Source organism: Schistocerca gregaria, unplaced genomic scaffold (genome assembly GCF_023897955.1).
Source record: "Schistocerca gregaria isolate iqSchGreg1 unplaced genomic scaffold, iqSchGreg1.2 ptg000180l, whole genome shotgun sequence".
Lineage (NCBI taxonomy): Eukaryota > Metazoa > Arthropoda > Insecta > Orthoptera > Acrididae > Schistocerca > Schistocerca gregaria.
This window is the reverse complement of record NW_026061730.1, coordinates 1278873-1305404: the sequence shown is the minus strand read 5'-3', so window position 1 is coordinate 1305404 and position 26532 is coordinate 1278873. Positions and strand designations below refer to the sequence as shown.

At 45.9% G+C, this 26532-nt stretch overlaps 29 non-coding genes across 29 annotated transcripts; all 29 read left to right on the top strand.

Annotated features, from left to right (window-relative positions):
- Window positions 1-2374: 2374 nt before the first annotated feature.
- Window positions 2375-2451, top strand: Trnak-cuu (transfer RNA lysine (anticodon CUU)). Its single transcript has one exon. It is a non-coding gene; the product is annotated as a tRNA-Lys (tRNA).
- A 924-nt stretch (window positions 2452-3375) lies between these two features.
- Window positions 3376-3448, top strand: Trnar-ucg (transfer RNA arginine (anticodon UCG)). The gene has a single exon. It is a non-coding gene; the product is annotated as a tRNA-Arg (tRNA).
- Window positions 3449-3896: 448 nt separating this feature from the next.
- On the top strand, window positions 3897-3973 carry Trnak-cuu (transfer RNA lysine (anticodon CUU)). The gene has a single exon. It is a non-coding gene; the product is annotated as a tRNA-Lys (tRNA).
- Window positions 3974-4887: 914 nt separating this feature from the next.
- On the top strand, window positions 4888-4960 carry Trnar-ucg (transfer RNA arginine (anticodon UCG)). Its single transcript has one exon. It is a non-coding gene; the product is annotated as a tRNA-Arg (tRNA).
- A 448-nt stretch (window positions 4961-5408) lies between these two features.
- On the top strand, window positions 5409-5485 carry Trnak-cuu (transfer RNA lysine (anticodon CUU)). Its single transcript has one exon. It is a non-coding gene; the product is annotated as a tRNA-Lys (tRNA).
- A 917-nt stretch (window positions 5486-6402) lies between these two features.
- Trnar-ucu (transfer RNA arginine (anticodon UCU)) lies at window positions 6403-6475 on the top strand. Its single transcript has one exon. It is a non-coding gene; the product is annotated as a tRNA-Arg (tRNA).
- Window positions 6476-7917: 1442 nt separating this feature from the next.
- On the top strand, window positions 7918-7990 carry Trnar-ucg (transfer RNA arginine (anticodon UCG)). The gene has a single exon. It is a non-coding gene; the product is annotated as a tRNA-Arg (tRNA).
- Window positions 7991-8438: 448 nt separating this feature from the next.
- Window positions 8439-8515, top strand: Trnak-cuu (transfer RNA lysine (anticodon CUU)). Its single transcript has one exon. It is a non-coding gene; the product is annotated as a tRNA-Lys (tRNA).
- Window positions 8516-9432: 917 nt separating this feature from the next.
- Window positions 9433-9505, top strand: Trnar-ucg (transfer RNA arginine (anticodon UCG)). Its single transcript has one exon. It is a non-coding gene; the product is annotated as a tRNA-Arg (tRNA).
- Window positions 9506-9957: 452 nt separating this feature from the next.
- Trnak-cuu (transfer RNA lysine (anticodon CUU)) lies at window positions 9958-10030 on the top strand. Its single transcript has one exon. It is a non-coding gene; the product is annotated as a tRNA-Lys (tRNA).
- A 917-nt stretch (window positions 10031-10947) lies between these two features.
- Trnar-ucg (transfer RNA arginine (anticodon UCG)) lies at window positions 10948-11020 on the top strand. The gene has a single exon. It is a non-coding gene; the product is annotated as a tRNA-Arg (tRNA).
- Window positions 11021-11468: 448 nt separating this feature from the next.
- On the top strand, window positions 11469-11545 carry Trnak-cuu (transfer RNA lysine (anticodon CUU)). Its single transcript has one exon. It is a non-coding gene; the product is annotated as a tRNA-Lys (tRNA).
- A 912-nt stretch (window positions 11546-12457) lies between these two features.
- On the top strand, window positions 12458-12530 carry Trnar-ucg (transfer RNA arginine (anticodon UCG)). Its single transcript has one exon. It is a non-coding gene; the product is annotated as a tRNA-Arg (tRNA).
- Window positions 12531-12982: 452 nt separating this feature from the next.
- Window positions 12983-13055, top strand: Trnak-cuu (transfer RNA lysine (anticodon CUU)). Its single transcript has one exon. It is a non-coding gene; the product is annotated as a tRNA-Lys (tRNA).
- A 908-nt stretch (window positions 13056-13963) lies between these two features.
- Trnar-ucg (transfer RNA arginine (anticodon UCG)) lies at window positions 13964-14036 on the top strand. The gene has a single exon. It is a non-coding gene; the product is annotated as a tRNA-Arg (tRNA).
- A 448-nt stretch (window positions 14037-14484) lies between these two features.
- Window positions 14485-14561, top strand: Trnak-cuu (transfer RNA lysine (anticodon CUU)). Its single transcript has one exon. It is a non-coding gene; the product is annotated as a tRNA-Lys (tRNA).
- Window positions 14562-15476: 915 nt separating this feature from the next.
- Window positions 15477-15549, top strand: Trnar-ucg (transfer RNA arginine (anticodon UCG)). The gene has a single exon. It is a non-coding gene; the product is annotated as a tRNA-Arg (tRNA).
- A 448-nt stretch (window positions 15550-15997) lies between these two features.
- On the top strand, window positions 15998-16074 carry Trnak-cuu (transfer RNA lysine (anticodon CUU)). The gene has a single exon. It is a non-coding gene; the product is annotated as a tRNA-Lys (tRNA).
- Window positions 16075-16989: 915 nt separating this feature from the next.
- Trnar-ucg (transfer RNA arginine (anticodon UCG)) lies at window positions 16990-17062 on the top strand. Its single transcript has one exon. It is a non-coding gene; the product is annotated as a tRNA-Arg (tRNA).
- Window positions 17063-17510: 448 nt separating this feature from the next.
- Trnak-cuu (transfer RNA lysine (anticodon CUU)) lies at window positions 17511-17587 on the top strand. The gene has a single exon. It is a non-coding gene; the product is annotated as a tRNA-Lys (tRNA).
- Window positions 17588-18493: 906 nt separating this feature from the next.
- Trnar-ucg (transfer RNA arginine (anticodon UCG)) lies at window positions 18494-18566 on the top strand. Its single transcript has one exon. It is a non-coding gene; the product is annotated as a tRNA-Arg (tRNA).
- Window positions 18567-19999: 1433 nt separating this feature from the next.
- Trnar-ucg (transfer RNA arginine (anticodon UCG)) lies at window positions 20000-20072 on the top strand. Its single transcript has one exon. It is a non-coding gene; the product is annotated as a tRNA-Arg (tRNA).
- A 448-nt stretch (window positions 20073-20520) lies between these two features.
- On the top strand, window positions 20521-20597 carry Trnak-cuu (transfer RNA lysine (anticodon CUU)). The gene has a single exon. It is a non-coding gene; the product is annotated as a tRNA-Lys (tRNA).
- A 912-nt stretch (window positions 20598-21509) lies between these two features.
- Window positions 21510-21582, top strand: Trnar-ucg (transfer RNA arginine (anticodon UCG)). Its single transcript has one exon. It is a non-coding gene; the product is annotated as a tRNA-Arg (tRNA).
- Window positions 21583-23015: 1433 nt separating this feature from the next.
- Window positions 23016-23088, top strand: Trnar-ucg (transfer RNA arginine (anticodon UCG)). The gene has a single exon. It is a non-coding gene; the product is annotated as a tRNA-Arg (tRNA).
- Window positions 23089-23540: 452 nt separating this feature from the next.
- On the top strand, window positions 23541-23613 carry Trnak-cuu (transfer RNA lysine (anticodon CUU)). Its single transcript has one exon. It is a non-coding gene; the product is annotated as a tRNA-Lys (tRNA).
- A 908-nt stretch (window positions 23614-24521) lies between these two features.
- Window positions 24522-24594, top strand: Trnar-ucg (transfer RNA arginine (anticodon UCG)). The gene has a single exon. It is a non-coding gene; the product is annotated as a tRNA-Arg (tRNA).
- A 448-nt stretch (window positions 24595-25042) lies between these two features.
- Trnak-cuu (transfer RNA lysine (anticodon CUU)) lies at window positions 25043-25119 on the top strand. The gene has a single exon. It is a non-coding gene; the product is annotated as a tRNA-Lys (tRNA).
- A 906-nt stretch (window positions 25120-26025) lies between these two features.
- On the top strand, window positions 26026-26098 carry Trnar-ucg (transfer RNA arginine (anticodon UCG)). Its single transcript has one exon. It is a non-coding gene; the product is annotated as a tRNA-Arg (tRNA).
- The last annotated feature ends 434 nt before the right edge of the window (window positions 26099-26532 follow it).

Sequence of the window (26532 nt, the reverse complement as noted above, 5' to 3'; positions counted from 1 at the left end):
CTAGGGGCCATTCTTCAAAACTACTGCCACGCATCGGGTGCGACAACAAACGAAAATAAAAGTACAATCCTGGGAATGCGGGGTCTTGAACGGATACAAATCGATTGGGCGAAGTCAGTTACCACACATAAAACCCTGGGGACAATCCTGACGGCATGTCCAATGAGGATGACAGCCCTCAATTGGAAAGAGGTTTTAACAAAGATTCAAGGGGGACTTATTGAGAACTCACAACGACTTATGAACCAGGTTCAGAGGGTCAGGTTCATTAACTTATGCATTCTCTCAAAGGCATTCTATATGGCACAAGTTTTTCCCTTGCCGAAGTTGATAGCTCAGAAAATAATGTCGAGGGTTGCAAATTTCTTATGGAAGGGGGAAATCTTCAGAGTTAACCTAAGAACTGCGACTTTACATCCTAGAAATGGAGGCCTCGGACTGGTGGACATACGCAATAAAGCTTCTGCGCTTTTCATAAAAAGGTCTTTAAACATATTTCACGCCAACCCCGGCAGTATTACTACACAATTGTTTAAATGTGTCCAACCAGAAAGCCTTCAACCACCGGCAGACGTACAAAAAATTAACCCCCGACTGCGATACGTTAGGATCTTATACACAGAATTGAGCTATGTTAACGAGAAACTCAGAACTTCACTGCACATTACAGCCAGAGATATCATGAGACAAAGACAACAATATGAAGGACAAAATAAAATTGCCACGAAATATACGAGTCACAACTGGGATGCAATTTGGGAGAATATTAGTTTTAACGGGCTCAATTCAGATGTGGTAACGGCATGGTACAAAGCCGTCAATAATATTGTCAGCACCAACGAGCGGCTTTATAAAATTGGGAAAGCTGAAACCCCCTTATGTCAGAAATGTAACTTAGTTGACACTGTGATTCATAGATTTACGTGTGCTGGAAATCTCTACAATTGGCATTGGCTCAGGAAAAGTCTTGCACTACTGCAACGAACGTCACCCAATTCCATTACTCCTATGGTGCTTCTCAGACCTGAAACTAAATATTACCCGAAAACCAAAAATAATGCAATACACTGGTTAATGGGACAGTTTGTCCATTACATTATCAATAAAATAGGTGGTGACGACGAAACGGAATTCAAGCTTTTTATGCAAATGGAGTACAGCAACATTCAGCAATATGCAGACCACAGGAAAATGTATGGAAACATGTTGATCATTTTATTCGAACGAATAGGTGTTGGTTAAAGCGCACAGTCTAACACTAAATGTACTATTTTAGGGGTAATGAAGAAGTGAAGTATGAATCTACGTTCAAGATGAAGGAAATGCCTCTTCTTTTATCCATTCATGTTACGTCTGCCCCCCAATAAGTGTCTCATAAATGCTCGCTGTATATTGCAGTATAATCACATGTTTCTTACTCGAATGTCTGTTGACTGAAAACTCGAATGACGGCTTTGCAATGGGATCTCACCCCCAGATGTCGTACAATCAGTGCTCCTTACCACAATAAAGAGAGCAGGCGAAAAATATACACGACTATACCCGCTTTTCTATAACAATTAAAATGCATTGAAGGAGCAATTCGGTGGGAGTGATGGTGGGGGCATCGTGGCCAGGCCTCGAGTTCTTTGACCCCTGCCCTCGTTGTCCCCGTCATGCGCCTCCTGATATGCATCCTTATAAAAAACAATAAAAAGCGGTCCAAGGCGCCAGACTAAAGGAAAAGTGGCTAGGATACATGGCTTTAAAAGAATGTGAAACAAAAGAAAAGAATAAAAAAATAAAAAAAAAAAGCTAGCTCTGTCGGTAGAGCATGATATTCTTAATCTCAGGGTCGAGGGTTCGAGCCCAAAAAAAAAAAAAAAAAATGGATAAGGCGTCGGACTTCGGATCCGAAGATTGCAGGTTCGAATCCTGTCACGGTCGTGTTTGTCCATTTCTGAAAAAAAAACATATCTCTTTAATGTAGCAATTGAGCAGTACGAAACCGTTTGAATGTTGCCGTTGAGCATTTTGTGCTTGGAGATGGTCTTGAGCTTGAAACACACACAACAAGACAGGTGTTAACTAGCGAAATGAACGGCAGAGTGGCCTCACCGCGAGGTGTGACTGGCACTTGCACATCTAAAACAACGTCGGAAAGTAACTCGTTCGGCTTTTGAGTCACATCAAGTATGTGTGTTAATTTTGACGCCGCTAGCTCTGCAGATTGTCATGCAATTCCTTTACCTCTCAGAAATGATTATGAAATAAAAGTGAAGTACGTGACGAGTGTGACGTTAGGAAAACATTAGGAAGCATGGAGAGATTCTGTATGGGACCACCCAACCCAAACGATTACTGTGTGATCTGCTGCCAATCAGGTATCCACCGAGGCAGCACGGCTAGCTCAGTCGGTAGAGCATGAGACTCTTATTCACAGGGTCGTGGGTTCGAGCCCTACGCTGGCCGGAACGGAATTTTTTTCCGCTGCAGATGTAAATTACCGATTTTCTGATTAACGTGATGTAATGGAAATAGCAACTATAAATTTGCCTACGTCTCCATCAGTCGCAAGAAAACTGTATTTGAAGTGAAGGTGATTTTGTAGACATGTGTGAAAGTCATGTTCTGAAGTGCAGGTGGTTCTGTTTGAAGAGAATATCGGCTACGTGTCAGATGTGTAGCCAAGCAGTAATGGGTCGCCATTGCTGCAAATATTAGTCGAAAATATGAAGTGTTGTCAGCTGAAGTCTGATGATTCAGACAACCATACGGACGAAGTACACGAAAGTGCCGCTAGGCGGCGCCTGTTTAGGTCAGTGGTAGAGCATTGGTCTAGTAAACCAGGGGTCGTGAGTTCCATCCTCACAGGAGGAAGACGAATCTTGGAAATCAGTTGCGCATCGTAGCCGTATAGAAAGCAGTATCTGTGATGAGGAACAATTAGCGACAGGCGTATTATTAAGAATTACTCTCAGATGTGATTAAGGCGAATGACGCAGATAAAGCATTTGCCAAAGCGGTTTAGCATAAGGTGAGACGAGGCAGTCTGAATTACATTTTATAGATGTATTTCTCACAAATCTCAGAGCCTCTCACGGTCGTCGTCGTCGTCGTCGTCGTCGTCGTCGTCGCCGCCGCCGCCGCTTCTGCATAAGTAGCAAATGGCCATCGTAGCAAATGCGGCGAGGGACACCCTGCCATCGATTCCGAATGCGCAAAGTGTGTGGTCTTCTTTTCCTTTGTATGTTTGGTCGGACTCGTAAGAGGTTAAATGTAACGAATGGGTGGGAAAGAGTAAGGGGCAGCGGCTGTGTGGAACGAAAACACAGTTCCTCAGGGGGTGTGAGCGTTTCGAAATGGGTCGTATATAAGTTACACTTGGTCGTCAGTGACCGTGTGGCCTAATGGATAAGGCGTCGGACTTCGGATCTGAAGATTGCAGGTTCGAATCCTGTCACGGTCGTGTTTTTCCATTTCTGAAAAAGAAACATACCGTTTTAATGTAGCAATTGAGCAGTACGAAACCGTCTGAATGTTGCTGTTGACCATTTTGTACTTGGAGATGGTCTTGAACCTGAAACACACACAACAAGACCGGTGTTAACTAGCGAAATGGTCGGCAGAGTGCCCTCACCACGAGTTTTGACTGGCACTTGCACATCTAAAACAACGTCGGAAAGTAACTCGTTCGGCTTTTGAGTCACATCAAGTATGTGTGTTAATTTTGACGCCGCTAGCTCTGCAGATTGTCATGCAATTCCTTTACCTCTCAGAAATGATTATGAAATAAAAGTGAAGTACGTGACGAGTGTGACGTTAGGAAAACATTAGGAAGCATGGAGAGATTCTGTATGGGACCACCCAACCCAAACGATTACTGTGTGATCTGCTGCCAATCAGGTATCCACCGAGGCAGCACGGCTAGCTCAGTCGGTAGAGCATGAGACTCTTATTCGCAGGGTCGTGGGTTCGAGCCCTACGCTGGCCGGAACGGAATTTTTTTCCGCTGCAGATGTAAATTACCGATTTTCTGATTAACGTGATGTAATGGAAATAGCAACTATAAATTTGCCTACGTCTCCATCAGTCGCAAGAAAACTGTATTTGAAGTGAAGGTGATTTTGTAGACATGTGTGAAAGTCATGTTCTGAAGTGCAAGTGGTTTTGGTTGGAGAGAACACGGCTACGTGTCAGATGTGCAGCCAAGCAGTAATGGGTCGCCATAGCTGCAAATATTAGTCGAAAATATGAAGTGTTGTCAGCTGAAGTCTGATGATTCAGACAACCGTACGGACGAAGTACGCAAAAGTGCCGCTAGGCGGCGCCTGTTTAGGTCAGTGGTAGAGCATTGGTCTAGTAAACCAGGGGTCGTGAGTTCCATCCTCACAGGAGGAAGACGAATTTTGGAAATCAGTTGCGCATCGTGGCCGTATAGCAAACAGTATCTGTGATGAGGAACAATTAGCGACAGGAGTATTATTAAGAATTACTCTCAGATGTGATTAAGGCGAATGGCGCAGATAAAGCATTTGCCAAAGCGGTGCGGCATAAAGTTGGACGAGGCAGTCTGAATTACATTTTATAGATGTATTTCTCACAAATCTCAGAGCCTCTCGCGGTCGTCGTCGTCGTCGTCGTCGTCGCCGCCGCCGCCGCTTCTGCATAAGTAGCAAATGGCCATCGTAGCAAATGCGGCGAGGGACACCCTGCCATCGATTCCGAATGCGCAAAGTGTGTGGTCTTCTTTTCCTTTGTATGTTTGGTCGGTCTCGTAAGAGGTTGAATGTAACGAATGGGTGGGAAAGAGTAAGGGGCAGCGGCTGTGTGGAACGAAAACACAGTTCCTCAGGGGGTGTGAGCGTTTCGAAATGGGTCGTATATAAGTTACACTTGGTCGTCAGTGACCGTGTGGCCTAATGGATAAGGCGTCGGACTTCGGATCTGAAGATTGCAGGTTCGAATCCTGTCACGGTCGTGTTTTTCCATTTCTGAAAAAGAAACATACCGTTTTAATGTAGCAATTGAGCAGTACGAAACCGTCTGAATGTTGCTGTTGACCATTTTGTACTTGGAGATGGTCTTGAACCTGAAACACACACAACAAGACCGGTGTTAACTAGCAAAATGGTCGGCAGAGTGCCCTCACCACGAGTTTTGACTGGCACTTGCACATCTAAAACAACGTCGGAAAGTAACTCGTTCGGCTTTTGAGTCACATCAAGTATGTGTGTTAATTTTGACGCCGCTAGCTCTGCAGATTGTCATGCAATTCCTTTACCTCTCAGAAATGATTATGAAATAAAAGTGAAGTACGTGACGAGTGTGACGTTAGGAAAACATTAGGAAGCATGGAGAGATTCTGTATGGGACCACCCAACCCAAACGATTACTGTGTGATCTGCTGCCAATCAGGTATCCACCGAGGCAGCACGGCTAGCTCAGTCGGTAGAGCGTGAGACTCTTATTCACAGGGTCGTGGGTTCGAGCCCTACGCTGGCCGGAACGGAATTTTTTTCCGCTGCAGATGTAAATTACCGATTTTCTGATTAACGTGATGTAATGGAAATAGCAACTATAAATTTGCCTACGTCTCCATCAGTCGCAAGAAAACTGTATTTGAAGTGAAGGTGATTTTGTAGACATGTGTGAAAGTCATGTTATGAAGTGCAAGTGGTTTTGGTTGGAGAGAACACGGCTACGTGTCAGATGTGTAGCCAAGCAGTAATGGGTCGCCAGAGCTGCAAATATTAGTCGAAAATACGAAGTGTTGTCAGCTGAAGTCTGATGATTCAGACAACCGTACGGACGAAGTACGCAAAAGTGCCGCTAGGGGGCGCCTGTTTAGGTCAGTGGTAGAGCATTGGTCTAGTAAACCAGGGGTCGTGAGTTCCATCCTCACAGGAGGAAGACGAATTTTGGAAATCAGTTGCGCATCGTGGCCGTATAGCAAACAGTATCTGTGATGAGGAACAATTAGCGACAGGAGTATTATTAAGAATTACTCTCAGATGTGATTAAGGCGAATGGCGCAGATAAAGCATTTGCCAAAGCGGTGCGGCATAAAGTTGGACGAGGCAGTCTGAATTACATTTTATAGATGTATTTCTCACAAATCTCAGAGCCTCTCGCGGTCGTCGTCGTCGTCGTCGTCGTCGTCGCCGCCGCCACCGCTTCTGCAGAAGTAGCAAATGGCCATCGTAGCAAATGCGGCGAGGGACACCCTGCCATCGATTCCGAATGCGCCAAGTGTGTGGTCTTGTTTTCCTGTCTATGTTTGGTCGGTCTCGTAAGAGGTTGAATGTAACGAATGGGTGGGGAAGAGTAAGGGGCAGCGGCTGTGTGGATCGAAAACACAATTCCTCAGGGGGTGTGAGCGTTTCGAAATGAGTCGTATATAAGTTATACTTGGTCCTCAGAGACCGTGTGGCCTAATGGATAAGGCGTCGGACTTCTGATCCGAAGATTGCAGGTTCGAATCCTGTCACGGTCGTGTTTTTCCATTTCTGAAAAAGAAACATATCTTTTTAATGTAGCAATTGAGCAGTACGAAACCGTTTGAATGTTGCCGTTGAGCATTTTGTACTTGGAGATGGTCATGAACCTGAAACACACTCAACAAGACCGGTGTTAACTAGCGAAATAGTCGGCAGAGTGCCCTCACCGCGAGTTTTGACTGGCACTTGCACATCTAAAACAACGTCGGAAAGTAACTCGTTCGGCTTTTGAGTCACATCAAGTATGTGTGTTAATTTTGACGCCGCTAGCTCTGCAGATTGTCATGCAATTCCTTTACCTCTCAGAAATGATTATGAAATAAAAGTGAAGTACGTGACGAGTGTGACGTTAGGAAAACATTAGGAAGCATGGAGAGATTCTGTATGGGACCACCCAACCCAAACGATTACTGTGTGATCTGCTGCCAATCAGGTATCCACCGAGGCAGCACGGCTAGCTCAGTCGGTAGAGCGTGAAACTCTTATTCACAGGGTCGTGGGTTCGAGCCCTACGCTGGCCGGAACGGAATTTTTTTCCGCTGCAGATGTAAATTACCGATTTTCTGATTAACGTGATGTAATGGAAATAGCAACTATAAATTTGCCTACGTCTCCATCAGTCGCAAGAAAACTGTATTTGAAGTGAAGGTGATTTTGTAGACATGTGTGAAAGTCATGTTCTGAAGTGCAAGTGGTTTTGGTTGGAGAGAACACGGCTACGTGTCAGATGTGTAGCCAAGCAGTAATGGGTCGCCATAGCTGCAAATATTAGTCGAAAATATGAAGTGTTGTCAGCTGAAGTCTGATGATTCAGACAACCGTACGGACGAAGTACGCAAAAGTGCCGCTAGGGGGCGCCTGTTTAGGTCAGTGGTAGAGCATTGGTCTAGTAAACCAGGGGTCGTGAGTTCCATCCTCACAGGAGGAAGACGAATTTTGGAAATCAGTTGCGCATCGTGGCCGTATAGCAAACAGTATCTGTGATGAGGAACAATTAGCGACAGGAGTATTATTAAGAATTACTCTCAGATGTGATTAAGGCGAATGGCGCAGATAAAGCATTTGCCAAAGCGGTGCGGCATAAGGTTGGACGAGGCAGTCTGAATTACATTTTATAGATGTATTTCTCACAAATCTCAGAGCCTCTCGCGGTCGTAGTCGTCGTCGTCGTCGTCGTCGCCGCCGCCGCCGCTTCTGCAGAAGTAGCAAATGGCCATCGTAGCAAATGCGGCGAGGAACACCCTGCCATCGATTCCGAATGCGCCAAGTGTGTGGTCTTGTTTTCCTGTCTATGTTTGGTCGGTCTCGTAAGAGGTTGAATGTAACGAATGGGTGGGGAAGAGTAAGGGGCAGCGGCTGTGTGGAACGAAAACACAATTCCTCAGGGGGTGTGAGCGTTTCGAAATGAGTCGTATATAAGTTATAGTTGGTCGTCAGTGACCGTGTGGCCTAATGGATAAGGCGTCGGACTTCGGATCCGAAGATTGCAGGTTCGAATCCTGTCACGGTCGTGTTTGTCCATTTATGAAAAAGAAACATATCTTTTTAATGTAGCAATTGAGCAGTACGAAACCGTTTGAATGTTGCCGTTGAGCATTTTGTGCTTGGAGATGGTCTTGAGCTTGAAACACACACAACAAGACAGGTGTTAACTAGCGAAATGAACGGCAGAGTGGCCTCACCGCGAGGTGTGACTGGCACTTGCACATCTAAAACAACGTCGGAAAGTAACTCGTTCGGCTTTTGAGTCACATCAAGTATGTGTGTTAATTTTGACGCCGCTAGCTCTGCAGATTGTCATGCAATTCCTTTACCTCTCAGAAATGATTATGAAATAAAAGTGAAGTACGTGACGAGTGTGACGTTAGGAAAACATTAGGAAGCATGGAGAGATTCTGTATGGGACCACCCAACCCAAACGATTACTGTGTGATCTGCTGCCAATCAGGTATCCACCGAGGCAGCACGGCTAGCTCAGTCGGTAGAGCGTGAGACTCTTATTCACAGGGTCGTGGGTTCGAGCCCTACGCTGGCCGGAACGGAATTTTTTTCCGCTGCAGATGTAAATTACCGATTTTCTGATTAACGTGATGTAATGGAAATAGCAACTATAAATTTGCCTACGTCTCCATCAGTCGCAAGAAAACTGTATTTGAAGTGAAGGTGATTTTGTAGACATGTGTGAAAGTCATGTTCTGAAGTGCAAGTGGTTTTGGTTGGAGAGAACACGGCTAAGTGTCAGATGTGTAGCCAAGCAGTAATGGGTCGCCATAGCTGCAAATATTAGTCGAAAATATGAAGTGTTGTCAGCTGAAGTCTGATGATTCAGACAACCGTACGGACGAAGTACGCAAAAGTGCCGCTAGGGGGCGCCTGTTTAGGTCAGTGGTAGAGCATTGGTCTAGTAAACCAGGGGTCGTGAGTTCCATCCTCACAGGAGGAAGACGAATTTTGGAAATCAGTTGCGCATCGTGGCCGTATAGCAAACAGTATCTGTGATGAGGAACAATTAGCGACAGGAGTATTATTAAGAATTACTCTCAGATGTGATTAAGGCGAATGGCGCAGATAAAGCATTTGCCAAAGCGGTGCGGCATAAGGTTGGACGAGGCAGTCTGAATTACATTTTATAGATGTATTTCTCACAAATCTCAGAGCCTCTCGTGGTCGTAGTCGTCGTCGTCGTCGTCGTCGCCGCCGCCGCCGCTTCTGCAGAAGTAGCAAATGGCCATCGTAGCAAATGCGGCGAGGAACACCCTGCCATCGATTCCGAATGCGCCAAGTGTGTGGTCTTGTTTTCCTGTCTATGTTTGGTCGGTCTCGTAAGAGGTTGAATGTAACGAATGGGTGGGGAAGAGTAAGGGGCAGCGGCTGTGTGGAACGAAAACACAATTCCTCAGGGGGTGTGAGCGTTTCGAAATGAGTCGTATATAAGTTATACTTGGTCGTCAGTGACCGTGTGGCCTAATGGATAAGGCGTCGGACTTCGGATCCGAAGATTGCAGGTTCGAATCCTGTCACGGTCGTGTTTGTCCATTTCTGAAAAAGAAACATATCTTTTTAATGTAGCAATTGAGCAGTACGAAACCGTTTGAATGTTGCCGTTGAGCATTTTGTGCTTGGAGATGGTCTTGAGCTTGAAACACACACAACAAGACAGGTGTTAACTAGCGAAATGAACGGCAGAGTGGCCTCACCGCGAGGTGTGACTGGCACTTGCACATCTAAAACAACGTCGGAAAGTAACTCGTTCGGCTTTTGAGTCACATCAAGTATGTGTGTTAATTTTGACGCCGCTAGCTCTGCAGATTGTCATGCAATTCCTTTACCTCTCAGAAATGATTATGAAATAAAAGTGAAGTACGTGACGAGTGTGACGTTAGGAAAACATTAGGAAGCATGGAGAGATTCTGTATGGGACCTACCAACCCAAACGAGTACTGTGTGATCTGCTGCCCAGCAGGTATCCAACGAGGCAGCACGGCTAGCTCAGTCGGTAGAGCATGAGACTCTTATTCACAGGGTCGTGGGTTCGAGCCCTACGCTGGGCGGAACGGAATTTTTTCCGCTGCAGAAGTAAATTACCGATTTTCTGATTAACGTGATGTAATGGAAATAGCAACTTTAAAATTTGCCTACGTCTCCATCAGTCGCTAGAAAACTGTATTTGAATTGAAGGTGATTTTGTAGACATGTGTGAAAGTCATGTTCTGAAGTGCAGGTGGTTTTGGTTGGAAAGAACACGGCTACGTGTCAGATGTGTAGCCAAGCAGTAATGGGTCGCCATTGCTGCAAATATTAGTCGAAAATATGAAGTGTTGTCAGCTGAAGTCTGATGATTCAGACGACCGTACGGACGAAGTACGCAAAAGTGCCGCTAGGCGGCGCCTGTTTAGGTCAGTGGTAGAGCATTGGTCTAGTAAACCAGGGGTCGTGAGTTCCATCCTCACAGGAGGAAGACGAATCTTGGAAATCAGTTGCGCATCGTAGCCGTATAGAAAGCAGTATCTGTGATGAGGAACAATTAGCGACAGGCGTATTATTAAGAATTACTCTCAGATGTGATTAAGGCGAATGGCGCAGATAAAGCATTTGCCAAAGCGGTTTAGCATAAGGTGAGACGAGGCAGTCTGAATTACATTTTATAGATGTATTTCTCACAAATCTCAGAGCCTCTCGCGGTCGTCGTCGTCGTCGTCGTCGTCGTCGCCGCCGCCGCCGCTTCTGCATAAGTAGCAAATGGCCATCGTAGCAAATGCGGCGAGGGACACCCTGCCATCGATTCCGAATGCGCAAAGTGTGTGATCTTCTTTTCCTTTGTATGTTTGGTCGGTCTCGTAAGAGGTTGAATGTAACGAATGGGTGGGAAAGAGTAAGGGGCAGCGGCTGTGTGGAACGAAAACACAGTTCCTCAGGGGGTGTGAGCGTTTCGAAATGGGTCGTATATAAGTTACACTTGGTCGTCAGTGACCGTGTGGCCTAATGGATAAGGCGTCGGACTTCGGATCCGAAGATTGCAGGTTCGAATCCTGTCACGGTCGTGTTTTTCCATTTCTGAAAAAGAAACATACCGTTTTAATGTAGCAATTGAGCAGTACGAAACCGTCTGAATGTTGCTGTTGACCATTTTGTACTTGGAGATGGTCTTGAACCTGAAACACACACAACAAGACCGGTGTTAACTAGCGAAATGGTCGGCAGAGTGCCCTCACCGCGAGTTTTGACTGGCACTTGCACATCTAAAACAACGTCGGAAAGTAACTCGTTCGGCTTTTGAGTCACATCAAGTATGTGTGTTAATTTTGACGCCGCTAGCTCTGCAGATTGTCATGCAATTCCTTTACCTCTCAGAAATGATTATGAAATAAAAGTGAAGTACGTGACGAGTGTGACGTTAGGAAAACATTAGGAAGCATGGAGAGATTCTGTATGGGACCACCCAACCCAAACGATTACTGTGTGATCTGCTGCCAATCAGGTATCCACCGAGGCAGCACGGCTAGCTCAGTCGGTAGAGCATGAGACTCTTATTCACAGGGTCGTGGGTTCGAGCCCTACGCTGGCCGGAACGGAATTTTTTTCCGCTGCAGATGTAAATTACCGATTTTCTGATTAACGTGATGTAATGGAAATAGCAACTATAAATTTGCCTACGTCTCCATCAGTCGCAAGAAAACTGTATTTGAAGTGAAGGTGATTTTGTAGACATGTGTGAAAGTCATGTTCTGAAGTGCAGGTGGTTTTGTTTGAAGAGAATATCGGCTACGTGTCAGATGTGTAGCCAAGCAGTAATGGGTCGCCATTGCTGCAAATATTAGTCGAAAATATGAAGTGTTGTCAGCTGAAGTCTGATGATTCAGACAACCATACGGACGAAGTACGCAAAAGTGCCGCTAGGCGGCGCCTGTTTTGGTCAGTGGTAGAGCATTGGTCTAGTAAACCAGGGGTCGTGAGTTCCATCCTCACAGGAGGAAGACGAATCTTGGAAATCAGTTGCGCATCGTAGCCGTATAGAAAGCAGTATCTGTGATGAGGAACAATTAGCGACAGGCGTATTATTAAGAATTACTCTCAGATGTGATTAAGGCGAATGGCGCAGATAAAGCATTTGCCAAAGCGGTTTAGCATAAGGTGAGACGAGGCAGTCTGAATTACATTTTATAGATGTATTTCTCACAAATCTCAGAGCCTCTCGCGGTCGTCGTCGTCGTCGTCGTCGCCGCCGCCGCCGCTTCTGCATAAGTAGCAAATGGCCATCGTAGCAAATGCGGCGAGGGACACCCTGCCATCGATTCCGAATGCGCAAAGTGTGTGGTCTTCTTTTCCTTTGTATGTTTGGTCGGTCTCGTAAGAGGTTGAATGTAACGAATGGGTGGGGAAGAGTAAGGGGCAGCGGCTGTGTGGAACGAAAACACAATTCCTCAGGGGGTGTGAGCGTTTCGAAATGAGTCGTATATAAGTTATACTTGGTCATCAGTGACCGTGTGGCCTAATGGATAAGGCGTCGGACTTCGGAACCGAAGATTGCAGGTTCGAATCCTGTCACGGTCGTGTTTTTCCATTTCTGAAAAAGAAACATATCTTTTTAATGTAGCAATTGAGCAGTACGAAACCGTTTGAATGTTGCCGTTGAGCATTTTGTGCTTGGAGATGGTCTTGAGCTTGAAACACACACAACAAGACAGGTGTTAACTAGCGAAATGAACGGCAGAGTGGCCTCACCGCGAGGTGTGACTGGCACTTGCACATCTAAAACAACGTCGGAAAGTAACTCGTTCGGCTTTTGAGTCACATCAAGTATGTGTGTTAATTTTGACGCCGCTAGCTCTGCAGATTGTCATGCAATTCCTTTACCTCTCAGAAATGATTATGAAATAAAAGTGAAGTACGTGACGAGTGTGACGTTAGGAAAACATTAGGAAGCATGGAGAGATTCTGTATGGGACCTACCAACCCAAACGAGTACTGTGTGATCTGCTGCCCAGCAGGTATCCAACGAGGCAGCACGGCTAGCTCAGTCGGTAGAGCATGAGACTCTTATTCACAGGGTCGTGGGTTCGAGCCCTACGCTGGGCGGAACGGAATTTTTTCCGCTGCAGAAGTAAATTACCGATTTTCTGATTAACGTGATGTAATGGAAATAGCAACTTTAAAATTTGCCTACGTCTCCATCAGTCGCTAGAAAACTGTATTTGAATTGAAGGTGATTTTGTAGACATGTGTGAAAGTCATGTTCTGAAGTGCAGGTGGTTTTGGTTGGAAAGAACACGGCTACGTGTCAGATGTGTAGCCAAGCAGTAATGGGTCGCCATAGCTGCAAATATTAGTCGAAAATATGAAGTGTTGTCAGCTGAAGTCTGATGATTCAGACAACCATACGGACGAAGTACACAAAAGTGCCGCTAGGCGGCGCCTGTTTTGGTCAGTGGTAGAGCATTGGTCTAGTAAACCAGGGGTCGTGAGTTCCATCCTCACAGGAGGAAGACGAATCTTGGAAATCAGTTGCGCATCGTAGCCGTATAGAAAGCAGTATCTGTGATGAGGAACAATTAGCGACAGGCGTATTATTAAGAATTACTCTCAGATGTGATTAAGGCGAATGGCGCAGATAAAGCATTTGCCAAAGCGGTTTAGCATAAGGTGAGACGAGGCAGTCTGAATTACATTTTATAGATGTATTTCTCACAAATCTCAGAGCCTCTCGCGGTCGTCGTCGTCGTCGTCGCCGCCGCCGCCGCTTCAGCATAAGTAGCAAATGGCCATCGTAGCAAATGCGGCGAGGGACACCCTGCCATCGATTCCGAATGCGCAAAGTGTGTGGTCTTCTTTTCCTTTGTATGTTTGGTCGGTCTCGTAAGAGGTTGAATGTAACGAATGGGTGGGAAAGAGTAAGGGGCAGCGGCTGTGTGGAACGAAAACACAGTTCCTCAGGGGGTGTGAGCGTTTCGAAATGGGTCGTATATAAGTTACACTTGGTCGTCAGTGACCGTGTGGCCTAATGGATAAGGCGTCGGACTTCGGATCCGAAGATTGCAGGTTCGAATCCTGTCACGGTCGTGTTTTTCCATTTCTGAAAAAGAAACATACCGTTTTAATGTAGCAATTGAGCAGTGCGAAACCGTCTGAATGTTGCTGTTGACCATTTTGTACTTGGAGATGGTCTTGAACCTGAAACACACACAACAAGACCGGTGTTAACTAGCGAAATGGTCGGCAGAGTGCCCTCACCGCGAGTTTTGACTGGCACTTGCACATCTAAAACAACGTCGGAAAGTAACTCGTTCGGCTTTTGAGACACATCAAGTATGTGTGTTAATTTTGACGCCGCTAGCTCTGCAGATTGTCATGCAATTCCTTTACCTCTCAGAAATGATTATGAAATAAAAGTGAAGTACGTGACGAGTGTGACGTTAGGAAAACATTAGGAAGCATGGAGAGATTCTGTATGGGACCACCCAACCCAAACGATTACTGTGTGATCTGCTGCCAATCAGGTATCCACCGAGGCAGCACGGCTGGCTCAGTCGGTAGAGCATGAGACTCTTATTCACAGGGTCGTGGGTTCGAGCCCTACGCTGGCCGGAACGGAATTTTTTTCCGCTGCAGATGTAAATTACCGATTTTCTGATTAACGTGATGTAATGGAAATAGCAACTATAAATTTGCCTACGTCTCCATCAGTCGCAAGAAAACTGTATTTGAAGTGAAGGTGATTTTGTAGACATGTGTGAAAGTCATGTTCTGAAGTGCAGGTGGTTTTGTTTGAAGAGAATATCGGCTACGTGTCAGATGTGTAGCCAAGCAGTAATGGGTCGCCATTGCTGCAAATATTAGTCGAAAATATGAAGTGTTGTCAGCTGAAGTCTGATGATTCAGACAACCATACGGACGAAGTACACAAAAGTGCCGCTAGGCGGCGGCTGTTTAGGTCAGTGGTAGAGCATTGGTCTAGTAAACCAGGGGTCGTGAGTTCCATCCTCACAGGAGGAAGACGAATCTTGGAAATCAGTTGCGCATCGTAGCCGTATAGAAAGCAGTATCTGTGATGAGGAACAATTAGCGACAGGCGTATTATTAAGAATTACTCTCAGATGTGATTAAGGCGAATGGCGCAGATAAAGCATTTGCCAAAGCGGTTTAGCATAAGGTGAGACGAGGCAGTCTGAATTACATTTTATAGATGTATTTCTCACAAATCTCAGAGCCTCTCGCGGTCGTCGTCGTCGTCGTCGTCGTCGCCGCCGCCGCCGCTTCTGCATAAGTAGCAAATGGCCATCGTAGCAAATGCGGCGAGGGACACCCTGCCATCGATTCCGAATGCGCAAAGTGTGTGGTCTTGTTTTCCTGTCTATGTTTGGTCGGTCTCGTAAGAGGTTGAATGTAACGAATGGGTGGAAAAGAGTAAGGGGCAGGGGCTGTGTGGAACGAAAACACAGTTCCTCAGGGGGTGTGAGCGTTTCGAAATGGGTCGTATATAAGTTACACTTGGTCGTCAGTGACCGTGTGGCCTAATGGATAAGGCGTCGGACTTCGGATCCGAAGATTGCAGGTTCGAATCCTGTCACGGTCGTGTTTTTCCATTTCTGAAAAAGAAACATACCGTTTTAATGTAGCAATTGAGCAGTACGAAACCGTCTGAATGTTGCTGTTGACCATTTTGTACTTGGAGATGGTCTTGAACCTGAAACACACACAACAAGACCGGTGTTAACTAGCGAAATGGTCGGCAGAGTGCCCTCACCGCGAGTTTTGACTGGCACTTGCACATCTAAAACAACGTCGGAAAGTAACTCGTTCGGCTTTTGAGTCACATCAAGTATGTGTGTTAATTTTGACGCCGCTAGCTCTGCAGATTGTCATGCAATTCCTTTACCTCTCAGAAATGATTATGAAATAAAAGTGAAGTACGTGACGAGTGTGACGTTAGGAAAACATTAGGAAGCATGGAGAGATTCTGTATGGGACCACCCAACCCAAACGATTACTGTGTGATCTGCTGCCAATCAGGTATCCACCGAGGCTGCACGGCTAGCTCAGTCGGTAGAGCATGAGACTCTTATTCACAGGGTCGTGGGTTCGAGCCCTACGCTGGCCGGAACGGAATTTTTTTCCGCTGCAGATGTAAATTACCGATTTTCTGATTAACGTGATGTAATGGAAATAGCAACTATAAATTTGCCTACGTCTCCATCAGTCGCAAGAAAACTGTATTTGAAGTGAAGGTGATTTTGTAGACATGTGTGAAAGTCATGTTCTGAAGTGCAGGTGGTTTTGTTTGAAGAGAATATCGGCTACGTGTCAGATGTGTAGCCAAGCAGTAATGGGTCGCCATTGCTGCAAATATTAGTCGAAAATATGAAGTGTTGTCAGCTGAAGTCTGATGATTCAGACAACCATACGGACGAAGTACACAAAAGTGCCGCTAGGCGGCGCCTGTTTAGGTCAGTGGTAGAGCATTGGTCTAGTAAACCAGGGGTCGTGAGTTCCATCCTCACAGGAGGAAGACGAATCTTGGAAATCAGTTGCGCATCGTAGCCGTATAGAAAGCAGTATCTGTGATGAGGAACAATTAGCGACAGGCGTATTATTAAGAATTACTCTCAGATGTGATTAAGGCGAATGGCGCAGATAAAGCATTTGCCAAAGCGGTTTAGCATAAGGTGAGACGAGGCAGTCTGAATTACATTTTATAGATGTATTTCTCACAAATCTCAGAGCCTCTCGCGGTCGTCGTCGTCGTCGTCGTCGCCGCCGCCGCCGCCGCTTCTGCATAAGTAGCAAATGGACATCGTAGCAAATGCGGCGAGGGACACCCTGCCATCGATTCCGAATGCGCAAAGTGTGTGGTCTTGTTTTCCTGTCTATGTTTGGTCGGTCTCGTAAGAGGTTGAATGTAACGAATGGGTGGAAAAGAGTAAGGGGCAGGGGCTGTGTGGAACGAAAACACAGTTCCTCAGGGGGTGTGAGCGTTTCGAAATGGGTCGTATATAAGTTACACTTGGTCGTCAGTGACCGTGTGGCCTAATGGATAAGGCGTCGGACTTCGGATCCGAAGATTGCAGGTTCGAATCCTGTCACGGTCGTGTTTTTCCATTTCTGAAAAAGAAACATACCGTTTTAATGTAGCAATAGAGCAGTACGAAACCGTCTGAATGTTGCTGTTGACCATTTTGTACTTGGAGATGGTCTTGAACCTGAAACACACACAACAAGACCGGTGTTAACTAGCGAAATGGTCGGCAGAGTGCCCTCACCGCGAGTTTTGACTGGCACTTGCACATCTAAAACAACGTCGGAAAGTAACTCGTTCGGCTTTTGAGTCACATCAAGTATGTGTGTTAATTTTGACGCCGCTAGCTCTGCAGATTGTCATGCAATTCCTTTACCACTCAGAAATGATTATGAAATAAAAGTGAAGTACGTGACGAGTGTGACGTTAGGAAAACATTAGGAAGCATGGAGAGATTCTGTATGGGACCACCCAACCCAAACGATTACTGTGTGATCTGCTGCCAATCAGGTATCCACCGAGGCAGCACGGCTAGCTCAGTCGGTAGAGCATGAGACTCTTATTCACAGGGTCGTGGGTTCGAGCCCTACGCTGGCCGGAACGGAATTTTTTTCCGCTGCAGATGTAAATTACCGATTTTCTGATTAACGTGATGTAATGGAAATAGCAACTATAAATTTGCCTACGTCTCCATCAGTCGCAAGAAAACTGTATTTGAAGTGAAGGTGATTTTGTAGACATGTGTGAAAGTCATGTTCTGAAGTGCAGGTGGTTTTGTTTGAAGAGAATATCGGCTACGTGTCAGATGTGTAGCCAAGCAGTAATGGGTCGCCATTGCTGCAAATATTAGTCGAAAATATGAAGTGTTGTCAGCTGAAGTCTGATGATTCAGACAACCATACGGACGAAGTACACAAAAGTGCCGCTAGGCGGCGCCTGTTTAGGTCAGTGGTAGAGCATTGGTCTAGTAAACCAGGGGTCGTGAGTTCCATCCTCACAGGAGGAAGACGAATCTTGGAAATCAGTTGCGCATCGTAGCCGTATAGAAAGCAGTATCTGTGATGAGGAACAATTAGCGACAGGCGTATTATTAAGAATTACTCTCAGATGTGATTAATGCGAATGGCGCAGATAAAGCATTTGCCAAAGCGGTTTAGCATAAGGTGAGACGAGGCAGTCTGAATTACATTTTATAGATGTATTTCTCACAAATCTCAGAGCCTCTCGCGGTCGTCGTCGTCGTCGCCGCCGCCGCCGCTTCTGCATAAGTAGCAAATGGCCATCGTAGCAAATGCGGCGAGGGACACCCTGCCATCGATTCCGAATGCGCAAAGTGTGTGGTCTTGTTTTCCTGTCTATGTTTGGTCGGTCTCGTAAGAGGTTGAATGTAACGAATGGGTGGAAAAGAGTAAGGGGCAGGGGCTGTGTGGAACGAAAACACAGTTCCTCAGGGGGTGTGAGCGTTTCGAAATGGGTCGTATATAAGTTACACTTGGTCGTCAGTGACCGTGTGGCCTAATGGATAAGGCGTCGGACTTCGGATCCGAAGATTGCAGGTTCGAATCCTGTCACGGTCGTGTTTTTCCATTTCTGAAAAAGAAACATACCGTTTTAATGTAGCAATTGAGCAGTACGAAACCGTCTGAATGTTGCTGTTGACCATTTTGTACTTGGAGATGGTCTTGAACCTGAAACACACACAACAAGACCGGTGTTAACTAGCGAAATGGTCGGCAGAGTGCCCTCAACGCGAGTTTTGACTGGCACTTGCACATCTAAAACAACGTCGGAAAGTAACTCGTTCGGCTTTTGAGTCACATCAAGTATGTGTGTTAATTTTGACGCCGCTAGCTCTGCAGATTGTCATGCAATTCCTTTACCTCTCAGAAATGATTATGAAATAAAAGTGAAGTACGTGACGAGTGTGACGTTAGGAAAACATTAGGAAGCATGGAGAGATTCTGTATGGGACCACCCAACCCAAACGATTACTGTGTGATCTGCTGCCAATCAGGTATTCACCGAGGCAGCACGGCTAGCTCAGTCGGTAGAGCATGAGACTCTTATTCACAGGGTCGCGGGTTCGAGCCCTACGCTGGCCGGAACTGAATTTTTTTCCGCTGCAGATGTAAATTACCGATTTTCTGATTAACGTGATGTAATGGAAATAGCAACTATAAATTTGCCTACGTCTCCATCAGTCGCAAGAAAACTGTATTTTAAGTGAATGTGATTTTGTAGACATGTGTGAAAGTCATGTTCTGAAGTGCAAGTGGTTTTGGTTGGAGAGAACACGGCTACGTGTCAGATGTGTAGCCAAGCAGTAATGGGTCGCCATTGCTGCAAATATTAGTCGAAAATATGAAGTGTTGTCAGCTGAAGTCTGATGATTCAGACAACCATACGGACGAAGTACACAAAAGTGCCGCTAGGCGGCGCCTGTTTAGGTCAGTGGTAGAGCATTGGTCTAGTAAACCAGGGGTCGTGAGTTCCATCCTCACAGGAGGAAGACGAATTTTGGAAATCAGTTGCGCATCGTGGCCGTGTAGCAAACAGTATCTGTGATGAGGAACAATTAGCGACAGGAGTATTATTAAGAATTACTCTCAGATGTGATTAAGGCGAATGGCGCAGATAAAGCATTTGCCAAAGCGGTTTAGCATAAGGTGAGACGAGGCAGTCTGAATTACATTTTATAGATGTATTTCTCACAAATCTCAGAGCCTCTCGCGGTCGTCGTCGTCGTCGTCGCCGCCGCCGCCGCTTCTGCATAAGTAGCAAATGGCCATCGTAGCAAATGCGGCGAGGGACACCCTGCCATCGATTCCGAATGCGCAAAGTGTGTGGTCTTCTTTTCCTTTGTATGTTTGGTCGGTCTCGTAAGAGGTTGAATGTAACGAATGGGTGGGGAACAGTAAGGGGCAGCGGCTGTGTGGAACGAAAACACAATTCCTCAGGGGGTGTGAGCGTTTCGAAATGAGTCGTATATAAGTTATACTTAGTCGTCAGTGACCGTGTGGCCTAATGGATAAGGCGTCGGACTTCGGATCCGAAGATTGCAGGTTCGAATCCTGTCACGGTCGTGTTTTTCCATTTCTGAAAAAGAAACATATCTTTTTAATGTAGCAATTGAGCAGTACGAAACCGTTTGAATGTTGCCGTTGAGCATTTTGTGCTTGGAGATGGTCTTGAGCTTGAAACACACACAACAAGACAGGTGTTAACTAGCGAAATGGTCGGCAGAGTGCCCTCACCGCGAGTTTTGACTGGCACTTGCACATCTAAAACAACGTCGGAAAGTAACTCGTTCGGCTTTTGAGTCACATCAAGTATGTGTGTTAATTTTGACGCCGCTAGCTCTGCAGATTGCCATGCAATTCCTTTACCTCTCAGAAATGATTATGAAATAAAAGTGAAGTACGTGACGAGTGTGACGTTAGGAAAACATTAGGAAGCATGGAGAGATTCTGTATGGGACCACCCAACCCAAACGATTACTGTGTGATCTGCTGCCAATCAGGTATCCACCGAGGCAGCACGGCTAGCTCAGTCGGTAGAGCATGAGACTCTTATTCACAGGGTCGTGGGTTCGAGCCCTACGCTGGCCGGAACGGAATTTTTTTCCGCTGCAGATGTAAATTACCGATTTTCTGATTAACGTGATGTAATGGAAATAGCAACTATAAATTTGCCTACGTGTCCATCAGTCGCAAGAAAACTGTATTTGAAGTGAAGGTGATTTTGTAGACATGTGTGAAAGTCATGTTCTGAAGTGCAGGTGGTTTTGTTTGAAGAGAATATCGGCTACGTGTCAGATGTGTAGCCAAGCAGTAATGGGTCGCCATTGCTGCAAATATTAGTCGAAAATATGAAGTGTTGTCAGCTGAAGTCTGATGATTCAGACAACCATACGGACGAAGTACACAAAAGTGCCGCTAGGCGGCGCCTGTTTAGGTCAGTGGTAGAGCATTGGTCTAGTAAACCAGGGGTCGTGAGTTCCATCCTCACAGGAGGAAGACGAATCTTGGAAATCAGTTGCGCATCGTAGCCGTATAGAAAGCAGTATCTGTGATGAGGAACAATTAGCGACAGGCGTATTATTAAGAATTACTCTCAGATGTGATTAATGCGAATGGCGCAGATAAAGCATTTGCCAAAGCGGTTTAGCATAAGGTGAGACGAGGCAGTCTGAATTACATTTTATAGATGTATTTCTCACAAATCTCAGAGCCTCTCGCGGTCGTCGTCGTCGTCGTCGTCGCCGCCGCCGCCGCTTCTGCATAAGTAGCAAATGGCCATCGTAGCAAATGCGGCGAGGGACACCCTGCCATCGATTCCGAATGCGCAAAGTGTGTGGTCTTGTTTTCCTGTCTATGTTTGGTCGGTCTCGTAAGAGGTTGAATGTAACGAATGGGTGGAAAAGAGTAAGGGGCAGGGGCTGTGTGGAACGAAAACACAGTTCCTCAGGGGGTGTGAGCGTTTCGAAATGGGTCGTATATAAGTTACACTTAGTCGTCAGTGACCGTGTGGCCTAATGGATAAGGCGTCGGACTTCGGATCCGAAGATTGCAGGTTCGAATCCTGTCACGGTCGTGTTTTTCCATTTCTGAAAAAGAAACATACCGTTTTAATGTAGCAATTGAGCAGTACGAAACCGTCTGAATGTTGCTGTTGACCATTTTGTACTTGGAGATGGTCTTGAACCTGAAACACACACAACAAGACCGGTGTTAACTAGCGAAATGGTCGGCAGAGTGCCCTCAACGCGAGTTTTGACTGGCACTTGCACATCTAAAACAACGTCGGAAAGTAACTCGTTCGGCTTTTGAGTCACATCAAGTATGTGTGTTAATTTTGACGCCGCTAGCTCTGCAGATTGTCATGCAATTCCTTTACCTCTCAGAAATGATTATGAAATAAAAGTGAAGTACGTGACGAGTGTGACGTTAGGAAAACATTAGGAAGCATGGAGAGATTCTGTATGGGACCACCCAACCCAAACGATTACTGTGTGATCTGCTGCCAATCAGGTATTCACCGAGGCAGCACGGCTAGCTCAGTCGGTAGAGCATGAGACTCTTATTCACAGGGTCGCGGGTTCGAGCCCTACGCTGGCCGGAACGGAATTTTTTTCCGCTGCAGATGTAAATTACCGATTTTCTGATTAACGTGATGTAATGGAAATAGCAACTATAAATTTGCCTACGTCTCCATCAGTCGCAAGAAAACTGTATTTTAAGTGAATGTGATTTTGTAGACATGTGTGAAAGTCATGTTCTGAAGTGCAAGTGGTTTTGGTTGGAGAGAACACGGCTACGTGTCAGATGTGTAGCCAAGCAGTAATGGGTCGCCATTGCTGCAAATATTAGTCGAAAATATGAAGTGTTGTCAGCTGAAGTCTGATGATTCAGACAACCATACGGACGAAGTACACAAAAGTGCCGCTAGGCGGCGCCTGTTTAGGTCAGTGGTAGAGCATTGGTCTAGTAAACCAGGGGTCGTGAGTTCCATCCTCACAGGAGGAAGACGAATTTTGGAAATCAGTTGCGCATCGTGGCCGTGTAGCAAACAGTATCTGTGATGAGGAACAATTAGCGACAGGAGTATTATTAAGAATTACTCTCAGATGTGATTAAGGCGAATGGCGCAGATAAAGCATTTGCCAAAGCGGTTTAGCATAAGGTGAGACGAGGCAGTCTGAATTACATTTTATAGATGTATTTCTCACAAATCTCAGAGCCTCTCGCGGTCGTCGTCGTCGTCGTCGCCGCCGCCGCCGCTTCTGCATAAGTAGCAAATGGCCATCGTAGCAAATGCGGCGAGGGACACCCTGCCATCGATTCCGAATGCGCAAAGTGTGTGGTCTTCTTTTCCTTTGTATGTTTGGTCGGTCTCGTAAGAGGTTGAATGTAACGAATGGGTGGGGAACAGTAAGGGGCAGCGGCTGTGTGGAACGAAAACACAATTCCTCAGGGGGTGTGAGCGTTTCGAAATGAGTCGTATATAAGTTATACTTGGTCATCAGTGACCGTGTGGCCTAATGGATAAGGCGTCGGACTTCGGAACCGAAGATTGCAGGTTCGAATCCTGTCACGGTCGTGTTTTTCCATTTCTGAAAAAGAAACATATCTTTTTAATGTAGCAATTGAGCAGTACGAAACCGTTTGAATGTTGCCGTTGAGCATTTTGTGCTTGGAGATGGTCTTGAGCTTGAAACACACACAACAAGACAGGTGTTAACTAGCGAAATGAACGGCAGAGTGGCCTCACCGCGAGGTGTGACTGGCACTTGCACATCTAAAACAACGTCGGAAAGTAACTCGTTCGGCTTTTGAGTCACATCAAGTATGTGTGTTAATTTTGACGCCGCTAGCTCTGCAGATTGTCATGCAATTCCTTTACCTCTCAGAAATGATTATGAAATAAAAGTGAAGTACGTGACGAGTGTGACGTTAGGAAAACATTAGGAAGCATGGAGAGATTCTGTATGGGACCTACCAACCCAAACGAGTACTGTGTGATCTGCTGCCCAGCAGGTATCCAACGAGGCAGCACGGCTAGCTCAGTCGGTAGAGCATGAGACTCTTATTCACAGGGTCGTGGGTTCGAGCCCTACGCTGGGCGGAACGGAATTTTTTCCGCTGCAGAAGTAAATTACCGATTTTCTGATTAACGTGATGTAATGGAAATAGCAACTTTAAAATTTGCCTACGTCTCCATCAGTCGCTAGAAAACTGTATTTGAATTGAAGGTGATTTTGTAGACATGTGTGAAAGTCATGTTCTGAAGTGCAGGTGGTTTTGGTTGGAAAGAACACGGCTACGTGTCAGATGTGTAGCCAAGCAGTAATGGGTCGCCATAGCTGCAAATATTAGTCGAAAATATGAAGTGTTGTCAGCTGAAGTCTGATGATTCAGACAACCATACGGACGAAGTACACAAAAGTGCCGCTAGGCGGCGCCTGTTTTGGTCAGTGGTAGAGCATTGGTCTAGTAAACCAGGGGTCGTGAGTTCCATCCTCACAGGAGGAAGACGAATCTTGGAAATCAGTTGCGCATCGTAGCCGTATAGAAAGCAGTATCTGTGATGAGGAACAATTAGCGACAGGCGTATTATTAAGAATTACTCTCAGATGTGATTAAGGCGAATGGCGCAGATAAAGCATTTGCCAAAGCGGTTTAGCATAAGGTGAGACGAGGCAGTCTGAATTACATTTTATAGATGTATTTCTCACAAATCTCAGAGCCTCTCGCGGTCGTCGTCGTCGTCGTCGCCGCCGCCGCCGCTTCAGCATAAGTAGCAAATGGCCATCGTAGCAAATGCGGCGAGGGACACCCTGCCATCGATTCCGAATGCGCAAAGTGTGTGGTCTTCTTTTCCTTTGTATGTTTGGTCGGTCTCGTAAGAGGTTGAATGTAACGAATGGGTGGGAAAGAGTAAGGGGCAGCGGCTGTGTGGAACGAAAACACAGTTCCTCAGGGGGTGTGAGCGTTTCGAAATGGGTCGTATATAAGTTACACTTGGTCGTCAGTGACCGTGTGGCCTAATGGATAAGGCGTCGGACTTCGGATCCGAAGATTGCAGGTTCGAATCCTGTCACGGTCGTGTTTTTCCATTTCTGAAAAAGAAACATACCGTTTTAATGTAGCAATTGAGCAGTGCGAAACCGTCTGAATGTTGCTGTTGACCATTTTGTACTTGGAGATGGTCTTGAACCTGAAACACACACAACAAGACCGGTGTTAACTAGCGAAATGGTCGGCAGAGTGCCCTCACCGCGAGTTTTGACTGGCACTTGCACATCTAAAACAACGTCGGAAAGTAACTCGTTCGGCTTTTGAGACACATCAAGTATGTGTGTTAATTTTGACGCCGCTAGCTCTGCAGATTGTCATGCAATTCCTTTACCTCTCAGAAATGATTATGAAATAAAAGTGAAGTACGTGACGAGTGTGACGTTAGGAAAACATTAGGAAGCATGGAGAGATTCTGTATGGGACCACCCAACCCAAACGATTACTGTGTGATCTGCTGCCAATCAGGTATCCACCGAGGCAGCACGGCTGGCTCAGTCGGTAGAGCATGAGACTCTTATTCACAGGGTCGTGGGTTCGAGCCCTACGCTGGCCGGAACGGAATTTTTTTCCGCTGCAGATGTAAATTACCGATTTTCTGATTAACGTGATGTAATGGAAATAGCAACTATAAATTTGCCTACGTCTCCATCAGTCGCAAGAAAACTGTATTTGAAGTGAAGGTGATTTTGTAGACATGTGTGAAAGTCATGTTCTGAAGTGCAGGTGGTTTTGTTTGAAGAGAATATCGGCTACGTGTCAGATGTGTAGCCAAGCAGTAATGGGTCGCCATTGCTGCAAATATTAGTCGAAAATATGAAGTGTTGTCAGCTGAAGTCTGATGATTCAGACAACCATACGGACGAAGTACACAAAAGTGCCGCTAGGCGGCGGCTGTTTAGGTCAGTGGTAGAGCATTGGTCTAGTAAACCAGGGGTCGTGAGTTCCATCCTCACAGGAGGAAGACGAATCTTGGAAATCAGTTGCGCATCGTAGCCGTATAGAAAGCAGTATCTGTGATGAGGAACAATTAGCGACAGGCGTATTATTAAGAATTACTCTCAGATGTGATTAAGGCGAATGGCGCAGATAAAGCATTTGCCAAAGCGGTTTAGCATAAGGTGAGACGAGGCAGTCTGAATTACATTTTATAGATGTATTTCTCACAAATCTCAGAGCCTCTCGCGGTCGTCGTCGTCGTCGCCGCCGCCGCCGCTTCTGCATAAGTAGCAAATGGCCATCGTAGCAAATGCGGCGAGGGACACCCTGCCATCGATTCCGAATGCGCAAAGTGTGTGGTCTTGTTTTCCTGTCTATGTTTGGTCGGTCTCGTAAGAGGTTGAATGTAACGAATGGGTGGAAAAGAGTAAGGGGCAGGGGCTGTGTGGAACGAAAACACAGTTCCTCAGGGGGTGTGAGCGTTTCGAAATGGGTCGTATATAAGTTACACTTGGTCGTCAGTGACCGTGTGGCCTAATGGATAAGGCGTCGGACTTCGGATCCGAAGATTGCAGGTTCGAATCCTGTCACGGTCGTGTTTTTCCATTTCTGAAAAAGAAACATACCGTTTTAATGTAGCAATTGAGCAGTACGAAACCGTCTGAATGTTGCTGTTGACCATTTTGTACTTGGAGATGGTCTTGAACCTGAAACACACACAACAAGACCGGTGTTAACTAGCGAAATGGTCGGCAGAGTGCCCTCACCGCGAGTTTTGACTGGCACTTGCACATCTAAAACAACGTCGGAAAGTAACTCGTTCGGCTTTTGAGTCACATCAAGTATGTGTGTTAATTTTGACGCCGCTAGCTCTGCAGATTGTCATGCAATTCCTTTACCTCTCAGAAATGATTATGAAATAAAAGTGAAGTACGTGACGAGTGTGACGTTAGGAAAACATTAGGAAGCATGGAGAGATTCTGTATGGGACCACCCAACCCAAACGATTACTGTGTGATCTGCTGCCAAT